General features: G+C 45.6%; 1 protein-coding gene across 3 annotated transcripts in view; it reads left to right on the top strand.

Moving 5' to 3' along the window:
- SLC9A8 (solute carrier family 9 member A8) overlaps positions 1-15793 on the top strand; it is a 56735-nt gene that overhangs the window by 35106 nt on the left and 5836 nt on the right. The gene's annotated exons all lie outside the window — the stretch shown is intronic.

The raw sequence follows: 15793 nt of genomic DNA, 5'->3' as shown, positions 1-15793 counted from the left end.
AGGACATCGTCAAACTACGTGCCGTCAGAAGTTTGGAAGTGGACATCAACTGACAATATGGAGAAGGAGAGGAGCCATATGGTGAGCTGCAACGTATGCTATATGTTTGCAGACCGACCAGAGAAAAAGCCAAACTTCACCGGACAGAAATGCAAGTTTGTGCCTCTACTGGAGGAAAAACTGTGCAATCTTCAGGAGAGAATAGCTACACTGAAACGTATTAAAGTAGATGAGGATTTCTTTGACAGAGTAGAAGAAAGTCTTCAAAATGTTGAAGGAAAAGAAATGTCTAGTGTACCTGAGGAATGGAAGCATGTGACCCAAAGAAGCCGGAAGACCAGAAGTCAGCCAGCACCCATACTACTTGGGAACCAGTACGAGGTTCTCACGCTGGGGGGCCTGGTACTGGTTCCTGAGCAGAGGAGAAAGAGGTCCAGCAAGAAATGACTCTACCCACAATGAGCGGAGGAGAAAGAGGTCCAGCAAGAAATGACTCTACCCACAAAGCGCAGAGGAGAAAGAGGTACAGCAAGAAATGACTCTACCCACAAAGAACAGAGGAGAAAGAGGTACAGCAAGAAATGACTCTACCCACAAAGAGCAGAGGAGAAAGAGGTACAGCAAGAAATGACTCCACCCACAAAGAGCAGAGCAGAGGAGAAAGAGGTACAGCAAGAAATGACTCTACCCACAAAGAACAAAGGAGAAAGAGGTACAGCAAGAAATGACTCTACCCACAAAGAGCGGAGGAGAAAGAGGTCCAGCAAGAAATGACTCTACCCACAAAGAGCGGAGGAGAAAGAGGTACAGCAAGAAATGACTCTACCCACAAAGAGCGGAGGAGAAAGAGGTACAGCAAGAAATGACTCTACCCACAAAGAGCGGAGGAGAAAGAGGTACAGCAAGAAATGACTCTACCCACAAAGAGCAGAGGAGAAAGAGGTACAGCAAGAAATGACTCTACCCACAAAGAGCAGAGGAGAAAGAGGTACAGCAAGAAATGACTCTACCCACAAAGAACAGAGGAGAAAGAGGTACAGCAAGAAATGACTCTACCCACAAAGAGAAGAGGAGAAAGAGGTACAGCAAGAAATGACTCTACCCACAAAGAACAGAGGAGAAAGAGGTCCAGCAAGAAATAAGTCTACCCACAAAGAACAGAGGAGAAAGAGGTCCAGCAAGAAATAACTCTACCCACAAAGAACAGAGGAGAAAGGTCCAGCAAGAAATGACTCTACCCACAAAGAGCGGAGGAGAAAGAGGTCCAGCAAGAAATGACTCTACCCACAAAGAACGGAGGAGAAAGAGGTACAGCAAGAAATGACTCTACCCACAAAGAACAGTATAGTAAGCACAGAGACCTCTTGAAGGGCGAAAAAGTGCTGTTGTGAAAAGGCGAGTGGTGCTCGTGGAGGAATTCCCTATTGAGAGGAACAGAGACCGCTGTCTGCAGACCTGACACCTCACAAGAGGTGTGCTGTCTTCCAGGTGCACAAAGATGTGTTTTTGATAGGCTGTCAAGACTCTTCAGTCCTACAGAACACCACCCATTCCTACTAATACATGTAGGGACAAATGACACTGCAAAAAAGGACCTTGCAACTATCTGCAGAGACTTTGAAGACCTCAGAGAGAAGGTGAAGGAACTAGGAGCTCAGGTGGTCTTCTCATCCATCCTCCCAGTGGATGGCCATGGAATAAGGAGATGCAACCAGATTCTAGAGGTGAACAACTGGCTACGTCGATGGTGTCATCAGCAAAGAATTGGATTCCTAGACCATGGAGTGAATTATCTATATGATGGACTCCTTGGTAGAGATGGGTTGTACCTTACAGACAGGTAAGCATATATTTGGTGGGTGCCTTGCTTCACTCATTAGGAGAGCTTTAAACTAGTACAATATGGGAAGGGAAGTGAAAGGCAAAAATATACAGCTGATTAATACATCTGAGAACCTCGCTATTAGAAGTGGAAAGAAAGAACAAAGACAGACAATTCAGAAGGCAAGTAGAGGAGCAAGAGACAACGATCACAAACTAACATGTTTTTACACAAATGCCCAGAGCTGGGAAACAAACAAGGGGAATTGGAGCTCCGAACACAGGAAGAGAAATATGATGTCATAGGCATCACGGAAGCTTGGTGGGATGATACACATGATAGGATACAATGTATTTATAAGAAACAGACCTAATAAAAGGGGAGGAGGTGTTGTGTTGTATGTTAGGAGAACCTTCATCTCCACAGAGATTCAAGCTTCAGAGCCGGGAGTTCTGTAGAAACTGTTTGGGTAAGAATACAAGGAGAGAACAACAGAAAGGACACCATTGTAGGCATTTACTATAGGCCGCCTGGACAAGCAGAAGATATGGAGGAACTCTTTCTACATCAGATGGCCAAGCTCTCAAAGAAGCCCAACATAGTGATCATGGGAGATTTTACCCATCCAGACATTTGTAGGGAATCTCTCAGGTAAAAGTAATGGATCCAACAGATTCTTATCTGCTCTTGTGACAACTTTATATTCCAGAAGGTAGAAGAGAAAACAAGGGGATCTGCTATCTTGGCCCTAATTCTTACCAACAGGGAGGGAATGGTTGGGGAAGTAAGGGTGACTGGGACCTTAGGAGGCAGTGATCATGATATCTTTGGATGTTGGATAACAAGGGGAGGATGACCTGAGAAGACTCAGACCTCAAGGTTGGATTTCAGAAAGGCAGATTTCAATGCACTCAGAAAGAGGAAGAATCCAATGGCTGGATGTTCTTAAGGACAGAAATGTCCCAGAAGGTTGGGAAATATTGTGAAATGAGATTCTCAAAGCACAATCGTTACCAATCCCTAAACGAAGGAAGAATGGGAAGCATTTAAAGAGACCCAGATGGATGAACACAGAACTTGTAGACATGTTAAAGAGGAAGAAAGATATGTTCATCAAATGGAAAGAGGGGGGAATATCTAAAGAAGAATATAATGGGGTCTGCAGAAACTGTAGGGCAAGGGTCAGAAAAGCTAAAGCTAATAATGAATTGAGGCTTGTAAGAGAGGCCAAAAGCAATAAGTTTTGGGGGTCAAAAACAAAGTCAAAGATGCTATTGGATGCTTACAGGATGAAAATGGTGAATTGGTTAAAGGGGTTGTCCTGCGCCGAAACGGGGTTTTTTTTTTTTTCAACCCCCCCCCCCCCCCCCCCCCTCGTTCGGCGCGAGACAACCCCGATGCAGGGGTTAAAAAAGGACACCGCACAGCGCTTACCTGAATCCCCGCGTTCCGGTGACTTCTTACTTACCTGCTGAAGATGGCCGCCGGGATCTTCTCCCTCGGTGGACCGCAGGGCTTCTGTGCGGTCCATTGCCGATTCCAGCCTCCTGATTTGGCTGGAATCGGCACGTGACGGGGCGGAGCTACACGGAGCCGGCATCCTGCACGAGCGGCCCCATTGATAAAGATGAAGACCCGGACTGCGCAAGCGCGTCTAATTTGGCCATTAGACGCCGAAAATTAGACGGGCTCCATGGAAACGAGGACGCTAGCAACGGAGCAGGTAAGTGAAAAACTTCTTATAACTTCTGTATGGCTCATAATTAATGCACAATGTACATTACAAAGTGCATTAATATGGCCATACAGAAGTGTATAGACCCACTTGCTGCCGCGGGACAACCCCTTTAAGAATAATGTTGAAGGCTGAACTTTTAAATTCTTATTGTGTATCTGTTTTCTCTCAGAAAGTAGATGGAACATCAACTGATCTTCTCTGTGCTATTTGGGAAATAAAAGAATGTAGGGCTATTGGGGAAATAAAAGAATGCAGACTATCTGTAAGAAGAGAGATGGCGAGGGAACACTTAGCTAACCTAAATGAATTCACGTCTCAAGGTCCAGATGAATTACATCTTAGGATACTAAGGGAAGCAGTGGAGGTAATTGCTGAACCACTCGCCATAATCTGTGAACATTTCTGGAGAACAGGAGAAGTCCCAGAAGATTGGAAAAGGGCAAATGTTGTCCCCATCTTCAAAAAAGGGAAGAAGGTGGATCCCGGAAACTACAGGCCTGTGAGCCTGACTTCTATACCGGGGAAGATCTTTGAACAAATTATTAAACAGCATGTATGCAAGTACTTGGGTGAGAATGGAGTAATTAACCAGAGCCAGCATGGGTTTGTAACAAACAAGTCATGCCAGACGGGTCTAATGTCCTACTATGACAGAATCACCGACTGGGTTGATAAGGGAAATGCGGTGGATATAGTGTGTCTTGAATTTAGTAAAGCATTTGACAAAGTATCTCATACCATACTTATTTAAAAAATGACCAAATTTGGGATTGACAAGGCAACTGTTAGGTGGATTTACAACTGGCTGAGTGATCGTACTCAAAGAGTGGTCATAAATGGCTGCACATCCAAGTGGAAGAAGGGGACCAAAACCTCTCCAAGACATTACATATACCAAGAAGCACAGTGGAGACCGTCAGCAAGAAGGGGATCAAGACCTATCCAAGGCATTGCATATACCATGGAGCACAGGGGAGACCATTGGCAAGAAGGGGACCAAGACCTATCTAAGGCATTACATATACCATGGAACATAGGGGAGACTGTGTCAGAAAGAAGGGGACCAAGACATGTCTAAGGCATTATAAATACACATATACCAAGGAGCACAGGGGTGACCATCAGAAAGAAGGGAACCAACACATTAGATTTACCATGGAGGACAGGGGAGACCGTGAGCAAGAAGGGGATTAATGGCCCAACAGTGACATCACCAAGAACTAGACAGCCCTCAGAAACTGAGACCAGAAGAGAATTGTTCCGGGAGGCCGACAACAACATTAAAGGAGCTGCAAGAGTTTTTGGCAAGTCCTGTTTGTGAAGTCATGTGATAACCATCTCCGTGTTCTTCATATGTCTGGGCTGTGGGGGAGGGAAACAAGATGGAGGTCTTCTCTAACAAGAATATACAAGCCCAGCCATGTTTTACCAGAACCTCCATCCTGTCTGCCAGAAGTCTGAGGGGGGACTTGTTCTGTCTGATTAGACCAAGGAGAGAACTTGTTGGCCAGATATTTGGTGTAAAGCCAACCTTGCCATCCCTTGAAGACCCCTAGACTGCAGTAAGGATGGTGGGGGCAGCATTATGTGGGGGGCTGTTCTGCTAATGGAACTGGGGTTTTAGTCATGGGGGAGGGTATTATGGACCGTCCCAAATATCAGTCCATGTTGGCCCAGAACCTTCAGGCCTCGACTGGAGATGCAGGATTTCCCTTTTTTTTTTTTTAAGCCTGATTTTTACCTACTTTCAAAACCTCAATACCAACATGTGACTGTTCTCCACATGCCAAAACCCCCATATGTGTAGCCATACACACTAGATGACAACCTCCCATAATACATACACTATAGACTATGTATGGGGGGTGGACAGAAATATGGAAATGCTGTATGAAATGCATGGAATTTTAACCACTAGCGCTGAGAGCTTTCCCGCCAAACTTATGTTTACTTCACCTCTTACCCTGCTCTGTTGGTTTTGAGAGCCGGCTGGTGACAGCAGCTGCATGGCTCAAACCCCCGACCAATGAAACCTTGTTCGGGCAGATGCTCACATCTGTCATATTACCTTACTTAAAACTGGTCTCTACGTGTCTTATTGAAATATTATTTGTAATCCCATGTAACTTAAGGCATGCATTTTGATGCCAGCTATGCTGTCATGACCATCGTAGGGCTTTTGACCCGGCAGCCATACCTCCGCAACTTCCTTCCATCGAGGATTACACGTAAATGTAACGAAAGTCAGGACAAGTGTAATAACGGACATGTATCATGATGGCTTGAGTTTTTTAAGAAACGGCCTGCACCCAACTTTTGGGTGTCCTGCACTGCCCCCTGCAATAAGATTGTGGGATGCTGTGCAGTTGCCACGGCAGCCGGCGCCCACCTATGCAGAGTGCCTATAGAATGCCTGTACAGTACGATGTAATGCTATGTCATACTGCGGGACAATGTTGTTTGTATGCAGCGAAGTTCGTAACTCGAGTGTTTGCAAGTAGGGGACGATCTGTAGCATCTTGAAGATGTATATAGCTGTCTGCTGCGAGTTGGCTGGATTTAATTTAATCGTTCGATCTCTATTTTGCGTACATATCAAATATTGACTGAAAGCAGATGGGTAGTCCAGCAAGCGCTTAGTATCAGTTTCTCTGGTCATGATGCGGCAGGAATAAAAAAAATAATAATTAATGCAGATACTGTTTTTTGTTTTTTTAAATGACCCAACTTTTGTTTTGTGCTCACAGTGGAGACTATCCATAGACTAACCATCCTCACCATAATGGAACAGCAGTGGATAGTGCAAGGCAGGGTTGCCCATCTCCAGTCCTCAGGGACCCCAATAAGTCATGGTTTCAGGATTTCCTCAGTGTTGCACAGGTGATGTAATTATTGTCAGTCCTTGGACGTTACTACAGGTGGTCTTACTATAGGATAGCCTGAAAACATGAGCTGTGGGGTCCCTGAGGACTGGAGCTGGGAAACACTGGTGTAAGGCATTGTACGAGCGGTGCAACTCACTGGTATGTTTTCAACCTGTTAGCCTGGCTTTGTAACACAATAGCTCATTGTTCAAAATGCTGTCAACTCTGACCCGAGCCGCTCCGCTTGCTGTAGGTGCATTAAAGCCTCCTCTGAGCATTGGCTGCTTTTCTATCGGCGTGGATAACTCCTCCAAACTTTTCACAATTTTGAGATCTTTTGTCTAGAGTAGTTTTTATGTCCGGGTTCTTATTGTTCAGCATCTCTTGCAACTGCTTAACCCAATTGTGTTTCACGCCAGGAAAATTGCTGCAGCCCAAGCTTGCCTCTTCATCTTCACCGCCGAACTAAATCTGTAGAAATTTGAAGCTTTTGTTGGAGCAAAGGCAGCAGACTACTACATTAAAACTATTTTTGTACTTTCTTATACAGTCCATAACATGTATGTGCTCCAGATGATGACCCAGAACTAAGCTATAGAGCCGCTCCAGAAAAGCCTCAAAAGTCCGAACTCGCACTTTACCACTGCAGCAACACATAACAGGAGCCTCTTCTTTCCACTTAAGGGCATTACAATATATACATTTACGAGTTTCCAGAGCAACAGTCTTATAAGATTCATAATCCACGTCCGAATCCTACAACATTCCGGACAAAGCTTTAGCTTCCATGGAAGCGATCACCTTTCTGATCGTCCTCTTGGATTATTTCTGTCATATCTCTTAGCAGCTTCTCTGTGACTTTTGGGGGTATTTAGCTGATGAAGATCCAGTTATTCTGCTGGTACTTAGCTGCAGCACCTCCTATGAACCTCAGGGTTATTTTGTTGGTATTTAGCTCCTCCAGCTCTATGAACCTCGGGGTTATTTTCTTGGTTTTTAGCTGCTGCAGCTCTATGAATCTCGGGGTTATTTTTATAGTATTTAGCTGCTCCAGCTCTATGAATCTCGGGGTTATTTTTATGGTATTTAGCTGCTCTAGCTCTATGAACCTCGAGGTTTTTTTCTTGGTATTTAGCTGCTGCAGCTCTATGAACCTCGAGGTTTTTTTCTTGGTATTTAGCTGCTGCAGCTCTATGTACCTCGGGGTTATTTTTATGGTATTTAGCTGCTGCAGCTCTATGAACCTCGGGGTTATTTTGTTGGTATTTAGCTGCTGCAGCTCTATGAACCTCGGGGTTATTTTGTTGGTATTTAGCTGCTGCAGCTCTATGAACCTCGAGGTTTTTTTCTTGGTATTTAGCTGCTGCAGCTCTATGAATCTCGGGGTTATTTTTATGGTATTTAGCTGCTCTAGCTCTATGAACCTCGAGGTTTTTTTCTTGGTATTTAGCTGCTGCAGCTCTATGAACCTCGAGGTTTTTTTCTTGGTATTTAGCTGCACCAGCTCTATGAACCTCGGGGTTATTTTTATGGTATTTAGCTGCTCTAGCTCTATGAATCTCAGGTTTATTCTGTTGGTATTTAGTTGCAGCAGCTCTGTGAGCCTTTTGGGTTATTTTCTTTGTATTTAGCTATAGCAGCTCTATGAATCTCGGGGTTATTTTGTTGGCATTTAGCTCCTCCAGCTCTATGAGCCTCGGTTTTTTTCTTGGTATTTAGCTGCTGCAGCTCTATGAACCTCGGGGTTATTTTGTTGGCATTTAGCTGCTGCAGCTCTATGAACCTCGAGGTAAATTGGTTGGTATTTAGCTCCTCCAGCTCTATGAACCTTGAGGTTTTTTTCTTGGTATTTAGCTGCTGCAGCTCTATGAATCTCGAGTTTATTCTGTTGGTATTTAGTTGCAGCAGCTCTGTGAGCCTTTTGGGTTATTTTCTTGGTATTTAGCTGCTGCAGCTCTATGAATCTCGGGGTTATTTTGTTGGCATTTAGCTGCTGCAGCTCTATGAACCTCAGGGTTATTCTGTTGATATTTAGCTGCTGCAGCTCTATGAACCTCGAGGTAAATTGGTTGGTATTTAGCTGCTCCAGCTCTATAAACCTCGGGGTTATTTTTATGGTATTTAGCTCCTCCAGCTCTATGAACCTTGTGGTTTTTTTCTTGGTATTTAGCTCCTCCAGCTCTATGAACCTTGTGGTTTTTTTCTTGGTATTTAGCTCCTCCAGCTCTATGAACCTCAGGGTTATTTTTATGGCATTTAGCTGCTCCAGCTCTATAAACCTCGGGGTTATTTTTATGGTATTTAGCTGCTCTAGCTCTATGAACCTCAGGGTTATTTTTATGGTATTTAGCTGCTCTAGCTCTATGAATCTCGGGTTTATTCTGTTGGTATTTAGTTGCAGCAGCTCTGTGAGCCTTTTGGGTTATTTTCTTGGTATTTAGCTGCTGCAGCTCTATGAACCTTGTGGTTTTTTTCTTGGTATTTAGCTCCTCCAGCTCTATAAACCTCGGGGTTATTTTTATGGTATTTAGCTCCTCCAGCTCTATGAACCTTGTGGTTTTTTTCTTGGTATTTAGCTCCTCCAGCTCTATGAACCTTGTGGTTTTTTTCTTGGTATTTAGCTCCTCCAGCTCTATAAACCTCGGGGTTATTTTTATGGTATTTAGCTGCTCTAGCTCTATGAGCCTCAGGGTTATTTTTATGGTATTTAGCTCCTCCAGCTCTATAAACCTCGGGGTTATTTTTATGGTATTTAGCTGCTCTAGCTCTATGAACCTCAGGGTTATTTTTATGGTATTTAGCTGCTCTAGCTCTATGAATCTCGGGTTTATTCTGTTGGTATTTAGTTGCAGCAGCTCTGTGAGCCTTTTGGGTTATTTTCTTGGTATTTAGCTGCTGCAGCTCTATGAATCTCGGGGTTATTTTGTTGGCATTTAGCTGCTGCAGCTCTATGAACCTCAGGGTTATTCTGTTGATATTTAGCTGCTGCAGCTCTATGAACCTCGAGGTAAATTGGTTGGTATTTAGCTGCTCCAGCTCTATAAACCTCGGGGTTATTTTTATGGTATTTAGCTCCTCCAGCTCTATGAACCTTGTGGTTTTTTTCTTGGTATTTAGCTCCTCCAGCTCTATGAACCTTGTGGTTTTTTTCTTGGTATTTAGCTCCTCCAGCTCTATAAACCTCGGGGTTATTTTTATGGCATTTAGCTTCTCTAGCTCTATGAACCTCGGGTTTATTCTGTTGGTATTTAGTTGCAGCAGCTCTGTGAGCCTTTTGGGTTATTTTCTTGGTATTTAGCTGCTGCAGCTCTATGAACCTCGAGGTAAATTGGTTGGTATTTAGCTCCTCCAGCTCTATGAACCTTGAGGTTTTTTTCTTGGTATTTAGCTGCTGCAGCTCTATGAATCTCGGGTTTATTCTGTTGGTATTTAGTTGCAGCAGCTCTGTGAGCCTTTTGGGTTATTTTCTTGGTATTTAGCTGCTGCAGCTCTATGAATCTCGGGGTTATTTTGTTGGCGTTTAGCTGCTGCAGCTCTATGAACCTCAGGGTTATTCTGTTGATATTTAGCTGCTGCAGCTCTATGAACCTCGAGGTAAATTGGTTGGTATTTAGCTGCTCCAGCTCTATAAACCTCGGGGTTATTTTTATGGTATTTAGCACCTCCAGCTCTATGAACCTTGTGTTTTTTTTCTTGGTATTTAGCTCCTCCAGCTCTATGAACCTTGTGGTTTTTTTCTTGGTATTTAGCTCCTCCAGCTCTATGAACCTCAGGGTTATTTTTATGGCATTTAGCTACTCCAGCTCTATAAACCTCGGGGTTATTTTTATGGTATTTAGCTGCTCTAGCTCTATAAACCTCGGGGTTATTTTTATGGTATTTAGCTGCTCTAGCTCTATGAACCTCGGGTTTATTCTGTTGGTATTTAGTTGCAGCAGCTCTGTGAGCCTTTTGGGTTATTTTCTTGGTATTTAGCTGTAGCAGCTCTCTGAACCCGTGGATTCGTTTGTTGGTAAGCGGTCACTGTAGCGTGGGGGACTTCCCGATTTTCCTTTGGTGTCATTGGTAGCGGCTTCGTTGAGCTATCTCTTCTTTTGATCTAATTCTGGGAAAATTGCTAAAAAATGCTGAGCTAGACTTGCTGATAAGAAGTACTTTTCAAGCTGAGGAATGGGGAGTGTGTTCGACAGCTTCATAAGGCAGGTAAACATCGAAATGTCCATTTAAAGATCTTGCAAAAAGTAAAATGCAGTTTAGTTACGGGATTCCATTCACATCAGAACTTTCCATTCAAATCTCATTGTGATGGACTTCAAACACTGGCCTAAATAGTCATCTGGCCGCTAATGGCCATAAGTGTGCGGTCCGACATATCAGCAGAACTGTTAGAATTATTCCCATCACGATCATGTGATAAAATGGCCAGTGATTTACTGAGTGTGTGTAATTAATATGCACACACTGGGATATAGTGTAGGGTGAATATATTACAGGCTGTTATGTATACGACTGGAAAGCCCCAAATTTTCCAACGACTTTCCTTAGGTTGAAAACTTTTGTCTTTTAAAAGCAAAAGCATCGCTTCCTTTTATCATTCTAACGAATTTCGAGCGATGACACTGGCCGACACGTATGTTGGTGCAGAGCGTTTGATATACGGTATATTCCGTGTGCTGATTTCAGATGTGCCGTCCATTCCCCTATCGGCTCTAGTTTCTGTGATCTAGGCACCGAGTGACTTTTATTACCCTATTCCATATTACAGATCCGATCGCTATAATTAAATACCGTACAAATTAGTGTTAGTTTGTACAATATTGTGATGCCAGGAACAACACCGAGCGGCCGATGGAACAATGGATCCCAAATAGTGAACATTAAACCATAATGAGACGGGCATTAGATTAGGAAACGTCTTTTATGGGACGTTGGTGAATGAACTTTGGTAGGAGAGTCGCTTTACAAACTCCAGCAGTAATCGGCCATCACGTTTATCCCATCGCCCCTGATAACGATCTTCCATGGTCCTGATGTCTTGGTGAAATCTTCCACATTGTTCTTTGCTGAAGTCACCCAAATGATCTGTAAACGGTCCCAGTGGCTGTGAAGGCAGTGACCCTCACTGCTCATATCACATCCAACACCTCTGGAGTCATTAAGCATATTGTTACTAGCTCAGCATCATTTGGTGCTTTGTGGTTGCCCAAAAAGTTTTTAACAGCCTGAAGGCGTGACATCCATGCGCTGCGCTCAGCATTACTAATGGAGTCATTTAGAAAGTGTCTGATTTGTGGACCATCGAAAATGCCGGCTTTTAATGTTTCTGTACTTGGGCCAGGCATTTTCCTACATATACATAGAAAGCATCGCCCATCATATCCAAGAGCCTTCACCAGGCCGCTTCACCAGGCCTAGCTTTATGTGAAGTGGGGCAGGATTATTTTGTTCTTCCTACCAATGGTTCTTCAATCAGTCTTTTCACCGACAACCATGTTCTCCCTCACAGACCACTGTCGTTTCACCCATTGGTCTTGTTTGGCTCTAGAGACCCAGAGGCACATAAAACACGGATATTTTGTGTACCCACTTTGTTGGCCTAATAGGAAATTGACCATTTTTATTTCACCACCTCTATCCCATGATGGTGCATCTCCAAGCCCAAAGCTGTGGTTTCGTATTCTTTCATTTCGGGGGTGTGGGCAATTGGTATTCACCCATATATGTTTCTATTGTTCAAAAGAACACATTTCAGACTGCGCTTTGAACTGTCAATAAATAGCCGCCGGTCGTCATGATAAACATCAGACCTCCTCAAAATGTTCTTAATATCTTTACAAAATACAAGATTGGTTTTTCTTTGCAGATAAATGGTAGTAAATCTTTTCCCCTCGTCCGGTGGAATGTTAGGTTTGTCCCCCTCGTCCGGTGGAATGTTAGGTTTGCCCCCCTCGTCCGGTGGAATGTTAGGTTTGCCCCCCTCGTCCGGTGGAATGTTAGGTTTGCCCCCCCTCGTCCGGTGGAATGTTAGGTTTGCCCCCCTCGTCCGGTGGAATGTTAGGTTTGTCCCCCTCGTCCGGTGGAATGTTAGGTTTGTCCCCCTCGTCCGGTGGAATGTTAGGTTTGTCCCCCTCGTCCGGTGGAATGTTAGGTTTGCCCCCCCTCGTCCGGTGGAATGTTAGGTTTGCCCCCCTCGTCCGGTGGAATGTTAGGTTTGTCCCCCTCGTCCGGTGGAATGTTAGGTTTGTCCCCCTCGTCCGGTGGAATGTTAGGTTTGTCCCCCTCGTCCGGTGGAATGTTAGGTTTGTCCCCCTCGTCCGGTGGAATGTTAGGTTTGTCCCCCTCGTCCGGTGGAATGTTAGGTTTGTCCCCCTCGTCCGGTGGAATGTTAGGTTTGTCCCCCTCGTCCGGTGGAATGTTAGGTTTGCCCCCCTCGTCCGGTGGAATGTTAGGTTTGCCTCCCTCGTCCGGTGGAATGTTAGGTTTGCCTCCCTCGTCCGGTGGAATGTTAGGTTTGTCCCCCTCGTCCGGTGGAATGTTAGGTTTGTCCCCCTCGTCCGGTGGAATGTTACGTTTGTCCCCCCTCGTCCGGTGGAATGTTAGGTTTGCCTCCCTCGTCCGGTGGAATGTTAGGTTTGTCCCCCTCGTCCGGTGGAATGGTACGTTTGTCCCCCTCGCCCGGTGGAATGTTACGTTTGTCCCCCCTCGTCCGGTGGAATGTTAGGTTTGCCTCCCTCGTCCGGTGGAATGTTAGGTTTGTCCCCCTCGTCCGGTGGAATGTTAGGTTTGTCCCCCTCGTCCGGTGGAATGGTATGTTTGTCCCCCTCGTCCGGTGGAATGGTATGTTTGCCCCCCTCGTCCGGTGGAATGTTAGGTTTGTTCCCCTCGTCCGGTGGAATGTTAGGTTTGTTCCCCTCGTCCGGTGGAATGTTAGGTTTGCCCCCCTCGTCCGGTGGAATGTTAGGTTTGCCCCCCTCGTCCGGTGGAATGTTAGGTTTGCCCCCCTCGTCCGGTGGAATGTTAGGTTTGCCCCCCTCGTCCGGTGGAATGTTAGGTTTGTTCCACGTTCGAGTACGTTCTTACTGCAGCAACTTCTTTTGAAAGGCTGAGGTCGCTGATTGTCACTCAACTCACTTTGATGAACCGTTGTGGACCTGCCGAAAGCTCGACATAGTCACTGTCACTGCCGTGTTCTGTATCGTAGTGACCATCTGAAGTAGTCGGTTCATCCTCTGAAAGATCTGGGAACTGATGAAAAGTAGGAGTTGGTACGTTGTCTGAGTGTGGGAGCGGCGTCTGGCAGAGGGTACATCAGGATGTGTCCACTTGTTACCATTCCTTCGATTTAGTCCAGTAATACTCACTTTACAAAAATACCAGTCATCAAGGTGGTTTGCTTCTTCCCTCCACACCATCAGCACACCCAATTTGAAGCTTCTTCTTTTCCCATTACTCCACAGTCTTAAAGGGGTTGTCCCGCGGCAGCAAGTGGGGGTATACACTTCTGTATGGCCATATTAATGCACTTTGTAATGTACATCGTGCATTAAATATGAGCCATACAGAAGTTATTCACTTACCTGCTCCGTTGCTGGCGTCCCCGTCGCCATGGCTCCGTCTAATTTCAGCGTCTAATCGCCCGATTAGACGCGCTTGCGCAGAAGGGTCTTCTCCCTTCTGGTCGGTCCAGGCACGAGCGGCGTTCTGGCTTCGCCCCTTCTACGTGTCATCGCGTAGCTCCGCCCCGTCACGTGTGCAGATTCCAGCCAATCAGGAGGCTGGAATCGGCAATGGAACGCAAGACATCCACGGTGCACCATGGGAGAAAACCTGCGGTGCATCCCTGGGAAAGGACTGGCGGCCATCTTTGGAAGAAGTTTTATAAGTTGCTGAAACGCTAGAACGGTGAGTAGAAACCATCGTTAAAAGCCCTTTACACTGCATAGTAATGTTTGAATTTTTTTTTTTTGCCCAGTCCCCCTTCTAAAGCACTTTTGCCTCGAGACAACCCCTTTAAGTGTTGAACACATAGTTTGCATACAACAGGTGGAGCCCAACTTAGGTCTTGATCGCCACGGTATACATGGTAGAGCGGTTTCACGGTCTGATACAGGGTTTCTATTTTCAGGTATATTATCCACAGATGTAGCAGAATACATTTGGGTGATTGAAACAACTTCTCCAACTGGAGGCCATCCTGTGTATAAACGTTTAACAACGCAACCCCAGGCGTACTGCATGGGGGAGCAGAGGGAGTGAGTCCCACCCGGCCCATGCGGTCAGGGGTCCCAGCGGCCCCCACAAGATAGATATTGCACGCTGAGTGCTTGGCTGGCTGGTCACCAGCAGTGTGTAGCAGGAGAGGAGGAAGGGATGCCGGCAGAAGATCACCCCCCTCGTCCAGAAGAGGAGAGGGCACAGACCCCCACTGGCAGAGCCGACAGCAGCTTCCCGGACCTGTGATGATGTCCCCAGTGTGGGAGGAGTCAGCGATCACATAGTACCCGTGTGTGAGTGAGTGAGAGCGGCCTAAGGGGCTACAAACAAATGTTCATGTAGCGTAGGAAATGCGTCATATTTGGAAAGATTGCACCAAGGGGCGGATCATGTATGGAAATTTGTTTGCAGCTGTATGCAGCACGATTTAGGAAGGTGGGGACCCAAGCTGTACTTTTCCACCCGGGCCCCTGAGCCTTTAGGTGGGCCCCTGAACACAACGATTGTATAGCTACAACACCTCGGGCGACAAATGTACACAACCGTTTCTCACTACCAGTCAGGACAAACCAAATGTACGAATAAGATTGATGCGGCGTGGCTGGCCATGTGCATGCGCCGAAACTACACCTGCTGGAGAGAAACGGCGTATTCGTAAATAATAGGCCAAATCTACACTAAATCAGTTGGAACATTCCCAGCACCAAAAAACGGTTTCAATTTTGTTGGCCAGTGTAATCTGTGTGTCTAAATGGGGCTTAAGAGAAACCAAGTCCTCTTGTAGACATGAGACCTTTAAATGGCTAACAAATCCAGGATGTGAGCGCAGCTTCCACCCTACTTGGGGGTCTTCCTCAGACATAATGGGACAGATCTAACTCTTCCGTTACAGCATGTATGTTTGTAGCCATTAAAAGGCCTCACCTCTACAAGATGACCCGGCTTCTCCTGCTGCGAACAGTCACACTTTACTGGCGACCCGGACCCACCTTGTTGTTCTGCTCACACACTAGTCCACATATCTCCTGTAATATATACACTCTTAATGCGCTTTCAATGGGCCACGAGGCGAGGTGCACATGATGCAAGGTTTCCCATTGACATCAATTTGAAACACTGGCTGATCTAGATTAACGCCACCTCCCTAAAAAAACG

Source organism: Eleutherodactylus coqui, chromosome 13, assembly GCF_035609145.1.
Source record: "Eleutherodactylus coqui strain aEleCoq1 chromosome 13, aEleCoq1.hap1, whole genome shotgun sequence".
Lineage (NCBI taxonomy): Eukaryota > Metazoa > Chordata > Amphibia > Anura > Eleutherodactylidae > Eleutherodactylus > Eleutherodactylus coqui.
The sequence above is the reverse complement of the archived record's forward strand: the minus strand, read 5'-3'. Positions and strand labels throughout refer to the sequence as shown.